Consider the following 7,267-nt stretch of genomic DNA (forward strand, 5'->3'; position numbering starts at 1 on the left):
TGCACCAAGACCGGGATGAGGAAGGTGGTGGAGTGAGGCAGGGCTAGTGGTCGTGGTTGCGAGGAACAGTTTATCGGCCGCATTTAGTGGCTACTCTCTGTTGCTTTGTAACTGTCAATGAATAACCGGAGATGATAATATTGAAATAAGCGAGCAAATTGGAAAGATCAGGGCTTATGCCCAAGCGAAAACTTACGCATTTTAGCGATACAGCCAATATGTGTCACTGACATGCCATGGCATCTATTGGCGGGAAATTCAGGTAGCTGTTTGTTTGTATGGTGCTTTTACGTTGCATGGAACCAGTGGTCATTCAGCAACGGGACCAACGGCTTTACGTGACTTCCGAACCACGTCGAGAGAGAACTTCTATCACCAGAAATACACATCTCACATCTCTCACTCCTCAATGGAATGGCCGAGAATCGAACCCGTGACTACCGAGGTGAGAAGCAAACACCATACCAACCACGCCCCTGAGGCGCTTAAAAAAATTCAGTTAGCTTGCAGCAGCCGACCCATGTAGACGTGACTTACGTCATCTCCTACACTTTAATATACTTTTGACAAACGGCAAGAAAGCCTCCCACTTTAATTTCTCTGATTGAGAAAACAGGTAATACTCCGGGTTTATTTTTGATTCAATTTAGTTTTAGTGTACGTTAAATATTCACCTTGTGCATGAAAAGGCGACCATGTTGCTAGGCCTATGCTAAGTAGGAAGCAACCAGATCGACAGAACCTACGGGGTTGTGTTGCTAGCAGCGGCCAATTTCAATTGATTTCAACATTCATGTTAAATATTAAACCGAAATGTTTGAGAATAGAGTATGAAATTAACTTGGGTGTCTTAAAAGCTGTGGTGTAGTACTATGACCTGATTCATTCTTTCTGTCCATTCACCAACGTAGGTTCTAGGGAGATGTTTCCGACATCGTAGACTTGCAGGTATAAATATGCAAACTATGTCTTCACTACTACATCTGAATGCGTACATATAAGCAAAGAACCTCCACATATTCTCAAATAAATCGTAAACAGCCGATTCACGTCGATAATATAACACTACACTGAACGAATGGCGAGCTTGCAGTATTTTTCTCGAGCCAACGGAAACGAACAATGGACTTCAAATAATAATATTGTTATTTCGTTTTAGATAAATGAAAAGACATCTGGTTATGCGAGTAACAAATGAAAGACATTTGAATAATTTCTTGCATGTAAATTACATGAGTAGGTTGGTATTTGAAACTATACATTGTTGTCTGTGGCAGAAAGGCGGGATATTTCAGTTAAATATACGGCTTGGTGGCAATGTATATTCAGAACATAATATATTTTGATATTTATTTTCGGTAACTGGACGCTTTAGGGACTATTTAGCTGAATAATTTGCCGAACTAAAGTTGTGAATGCTATTGCTCTCCCGTCATAGAAGGCTAGCCTAGTTAAAGTTTTTTTTTTTTTTTTTTTTGTTTTTTTTTTTTTTTTTTTTTTTTTTTTTTTTTTTTGAACGATACTTACAGAATTGATAAGTGAAGCTGTATTAAAAAATCATTTTTTGACTGAAATGGAGTGAAACATGTGGTTAAAAGAAAGCCAGTAAAGTCAAATGTTTGGTGAATTAGTAGCATAGGCCTAGCTTCATTGGCTTCCTGTCATAGTGGCAAACAATATTAGTGGTTATTTAGATAATACTTTAGTATCAGTATAGTCCTTTTATGCTTGCAATGCAACTGTACACTGGATAAAGTTTGAATGATTAGAAAATCGTGATTTGAGCAGTTGGTGAACATAGACGTAGTAAGTATAGCCTGGCCTATGCCAAGATATATCATAATCACGGTAGGCTCATCGTCCAGATGCGTTTGATCATTTGAGTAGAGTGATACAAGCTCGCCTTTCGTATGCTTGTATTAGTATATTATCAATACAAATCTGCATAAGAAGGAGCGAATGCTCATCGTATTTGTCAACTTTCAAATGTGTTATTGAGGAAAGTTATTATTATTATTTTTTTTTCAATCAAATAGAAGCCAAAGATATCGGAAACGTTGATGGTCAGCCAGTCACTTTAGCTGTGTCCTCCCCTACACTCATCCATCCCCGTCCTCCAGCCCTCTTCCTTCCCCCTCTCCGTTCCCACCCCTCCCATCCCCCATGCCTTTCCTCTTCCTTGCCTCACGCCCGCCCCCCCACCCCACAAATCCCTCCTTAACTTAGTTACATCTTCACACGTGGGTGGACAGATGAAACTGAAACCGACTCTAGTGCTGTTCTACACTATCGTGGTCTGTAACGTCTGGGGTAAATGTAAATGAGATGACCCACGAAGCTGTCGCTTATTATTATATTTTTGGGCTTAAACAACATAGTGAAAAGTGTATATACGACGCAGTACAGTTGAGGTAATATGAGAAATCTACCAAGATCACTAGAAATTTAGTCTTGTTATTGGTTTTGAGTCCATCCCTAAAGGGCTGGTACTAAACAAGGCGTCTTGCGGAGTTTCTGCCGTGATAAATACAATCCCCTTTGGGATGAACGCAAAAGCAAACGAAAAATGGCAATTTTCTCATGGTATCCTTACGATGTAAGTTACAGAATCGTCATGCCCAGGACAAGATAGCCTTTAAGAATTATAACAACAAAGGAAAAAAAAATCCTAGCCAACAAACGTTAGGTTGATATTGTCTACTGATTCGACACACATTTAAATTATTTGTCCTTTTAAGAACAATTGTATTCCAGAAAAGTCACAATGAATTCCTTATGGTTGTCCATATTTAGAATTTCTCTGGAAGTATCGTCTCAAAGTATTAGAATTGAAAGGATTGACTTTATATCATATTCTGACGTCGGTTTGTTTACAAGATGCCCGCCATCATTCTTTACTTCAAGTGCAACAGACCTCTGAACAATAATATATCGAAATATTTTGTAGAGTTTATAGCTAATTTACTTATGATATTTAAACGAGGCAAAAAAAAAAATGCTCTTAGTATTCGGTCTCTACAGCATAGTACTATGCACTGGAACGGAAGTTTCAATATGGACATATCCATTCACTACGTTATTGACAAGCTGTGGTGTAGTAGGACAGCCATGAGTTGGGTGCTTGTTCTTTATGTTAATATTCATAGATTTCCTTTCCGTTTCTGAGCATTTATTTTGGGATGAAGTTACTGCTCCCTAATATAAAATAACAATAATCTCCTACTCAGTATGTGGCAGCAATAGATCATCGAGGTTCTTCTTTCCTTGCTTTGATTCGTTTTAACGTTAATCATTATAATAACCTCTACTCACCAACCCCCTCCGCGAAGTTAAGAAACATTAAGAAGAAAACAAAAAAATCATAATTACAATAATTACTTGACTGTAAACCAACTGATGCCCCAGAGAAGAAACGAATGGGACACAGTAGCAATGGCTTGTCACAAGGACCTTTATGACTGCAAGAGGACAAACGGAAAGCAACCTTAGTACATTAGGAATAACGGCGGGAATAGCAGCTGGGGGAAGGGACGATATTCGTCTTCCTTACGCTTTCTGATTGATAACCAGAACTGGGAAAGGATCTCAAGGTGGCGCCAAAAGCGCGCTCTCTCTCTCTCTCCAAGTTAGTAAAAATTCATTTAAAGGATGTTAGTCCAGATATTATTTAAAGCTTGTAAGGCACTTTAATGTGGAGAGAGAGAGAGAGAGAGCATTATGAAAGTCACAGAGGAAGACAGAAAATGAAGTACGGCATATTAAGAGAATCTGAGAGAGCTTATGGAAAGTAAAGTGAAGGGTTAGACCATGGTCCAAGAAGCGATCTACGGAAGATTGGATAAGAATCAGTAGGTTTTCCCGTGATGAGGCAGTAATGAAAATCAGGCTAATGTAAGTGAATGAAATATATCTGAAATTAGCAGAGATATACAGCCCTTTTGCTAGTGGAAGTAGCATACCTGTTCAATAGATAAAGCAGTTGACCTCTTATTTGTGAAAGGAATAAAACCTTTTTGTTGATACTCTGACGAAGGAGGTTACTGTTCAGGTACAGGTACTACTGTTCCGGTGCAAAAGATACTTATCAAGTCGTAGTTATGTACCTCCGTTTCCAAGATAACTTTTACCAAGTGACTTTGTAGGAGTTTCATCAGAGGCAAAATAAAAATATTGCAACAATAATCCTCTCTCTCTCTCTCTCTCTCTCTCTCTCTCTCTCTCTCTCTCTCTCTCTCTCTCACGGGTATGTCAGAATGGTGTTCTTAAATTCCACTCTAAAATTTTACATTGCTTTTCCTCACAGGATCCGTTCATTTTCAAGTGAGTCCTACGGAGCTTGTTCATGATCTCTCCCTCATAAGTCTGCAGCGAACGGCGTCTCCCCCAGAGGAATGTTGGTCTTCCATTCACTTCTTTGCAGAGGTAAGTGGACATGACAGGTTGTTGTTTTTCGTATTTTCGTGAACAAGTATAAAGACCACGTGAATGATTCTATTTGACATTTATGACGTCAACGGGGATTTTTAACTTTCTAACGGGAAGAAGATATACAAGAGAATGTTCATAATTTCAAGGGATATTTTATACTCCTCAAAGTTGCTTAGACTTGAGCAGTCATGCAAGTTAAATGATTGATAGGTATGGGTGTGTTTCTTCTTTGGAGGGGGGCACTACATACATATCGAGATAACTTCAAGGAATTTCAGAACGCTTTTCAAAAACGTTTCGATGTGGACGAAATTGTGTTGGAAATTTCATTAATTCAAGTATGGCATATAGGCCTCTCTCTCTCTCTCTCTCTCTCTCTCTCTCTCTCTCTCTCTCTCTCTCTCTCTCTCTCTCTCCAAACTTGAGCTCGATGTGATCATTAAGTTTCTGGACCCATAATTCTCTTCGTTTATATAAAAACAGAAGTGTCGCTTGAGTGCATCAAGTCCACAGTTCTTTGAAGGTTGTCTCGGCCAGCTGAAGGAAATTGCTTTTCGCAGAGAACGCTTGTTGAGTTTAGGTAAGCGGGAGAGAGAAATAGAGGGGAAGAGAAAAAGGAGAATCACCAGACACGGCTAAATGGAGCGAGTGAGGGGAACAGAATTTGAAGATTGTAGGAAAAATACGCCATTGCAATTGGGGTTATTGTAATAGGCAAATATCTTCATGAATTTTATTGTGGAAGATGTAATAAAAAGGAATGAGCAGAAATGCCATTTTTGAATCTATTAGTTGCCTTAATTTACAGTTCTCTTGCATATTAGAATTATAAATTTTGAATTCGTAAATAAAAAATTAATTATTGATAGATGTGCAGTAATAAACAAAAAATAAATAAGCCACGAAAAGGCTTAGCTGTCTTAAAGGAGAAAAGACGCAAATCAATTGTCCCTAACATGATTCACCTTTCCTTATACATCCAAGGATTATTATAATTGAATAAGCGCTCCGTCATTGGCAGGGATTCGAACTGTAGACTTGTATAGACACGTCGAAAGACAGTGACTTTGACCACTGAGCCATTAAGAAACTTATAAGGTGATATTGCCTCTGGGTACACATGCCTGTCAAATGCTTGTGTGTGTTTGTGCGCGTGTGTGTGCTTATACTGGAAACAATAGCCTAACGTTTGAGGAAAGAGACGCTGACATTTCTTTTTTTTTGTTTTTGTTTTTTGAAAGTTGTAATTTAACCTTATTTCCTTTTAGAGCTTCTTCCTAATGTCATTAAAGAACTCCTTGGGATTGAAGCTCCACTTCGGTCGCTCCATTGACGAAATGTAAGGATTTAACGATTTAACCTGCATGTCGGAATTCAGTCTGACTAAAACTTTTTTTTTTTTTTTAATGTTTGAAACTAAATATTAATAGAACTAGGGAGAAATGATCGTTTGAAATAAGAAGAAATTATTTCTGTATCATAAATGAATTATGTTTTTGGGAGTAATGAAATATGATGCACCGTAGGCATTAACTAAGGTTCTTTGCAGCTTCCCTTCCGCCCCTAGCTCCAATCTCTTTCATTCCTTTTTCTGTACCTCCGTTCATATTCTCTTCCACCTGACTTACCGACCCCTCTAACAATTGTTTGACAGTGCAACTGCGAGATTTTCTTCTTGTTACACCTTCCAAACGTTCTTACCGTCAATTTTCTTCTTAGCACTGAATGACCTTATAGGTTCCGGCGCTTGGCCATTGGCCTAAATTCCATAATCCGATTATAATTGCAGTAAACCACTAACAGATACTGTGCACTTTCCGACGTGGGGTCCTGCTCTCAAGCTGAAGAGGTGATATGGCTTAGATCAAAGTTTCTTAGATTTTCTTGTGCAGCGGAACCCTTTAATTAAAATTGTTCATGTAGGGGACCCCTTATTCTGATGATTTCCCTCTTGAACTAAAAAGTGTTTTCAGTGCATAATATATTGTGTTAAAATTGCTACTGAATTATTTATTAATGGCTCATCTTCAACATAAATGTTTACATTTTACTTAAAATAACTTTCACAACCAATTTTACAATTTTGCACAGAAATTGAGCCACGTTTTGGTCTACAATTTATCTGATACTGACGGCCAAATTATCCTGCGGACCCATTGGAACATTCCGCGGAACACACTTAAAGAAACACTGACTTAGATGCATAAACATAGTTGTTACTTTTATTTCCTGAATAACTTGTAAATATATTACTAATTACAACAAGGGAATTTCATTAAAAACAAAGAATAACTCTCTCTCTCTCTCTCTCTCTCTCTCTCTCTCTCTCTCTCTCTCTCTCCCCCGAGAGGAAGTATCAGGATATTCTTATTAAATTCCACTCTAAGGCATGGCATTCCTTGTTCCCCCAGGAGTCACTCGTTTCCGAGTGTGGGTCCACCGGAGCTGACCATCTTACTAAGAGTTCCGCTGTTTGGTGCTGATCTCTCTCCCTCGTGAGTCTGCAACGAAATGCAACAGCATCTCCTCCACTGAAATGTTGAACGTCCATTCAGACTTACTTGCAGAGGTAGGTTGGCCTGACATGTAACTGCTTTTCGTATTTTTGCTAGTACATTGATCGAATTGAATCATCGTCACTGACATTTATGGAAAAATGGGATTCCTAACATTCTGTCTATGGATAGGAATCTCAATTAATCCAAGGGATATCTAATGCTATTTGAAAATGATTAGATTTGAGCAGAGGTATGCGGGACATTTTATTCATGTGAAACCGGTTTGTTGTTTACTGGAAGCGAGACCATTTCAATATCAAAACAGTTCAAAGGATTTCAGA

General features: G+C 38.5%; 1 long non-coding RNA gene across 1 annotated transcript in view; it reads left to right on the forward strand.

Annotated features, from left to right (window-relative positions):
- The first annotated feature begins 509 nt into the window (after positions 1-509).
- LOC135226062 (uncharacterized) overlaps positions 510-7,267 on the forward strand; it is a 10,136-nt gene continuing 3,378 nt past the window's right edge. Inside the window, exons 1-3 of the long non-coding RNA XR_010317132.1 lie at positions 510-616; positions 4,304-4,422; positions 6,840-6,997. This is a non-coding gene — a long non-coding RNA (uncharacterized LOC135226062). The remainder of the gene's footprint in view (positions 617-4,303; positions 4,423-6,839; positions 6,998-7,267) is intronic.

Source organism: Macrobrachium nipponense, chromosome 14 (assembly GCF_015104395.2).
Source record: "Macrobrachium nipponense isolate FS-2020 chromosome 14, ASM1510439v2, whole genome shotgun sequence".
In the NCBI taxonomy this organism is placed as follows: domain Eukaryota; kingdom Metazoa; phylum Arthropoda; class Malacostraca; order Decapoda; family Palaemonidae; genus Macrobrachium; species Macrobrachium nipponense.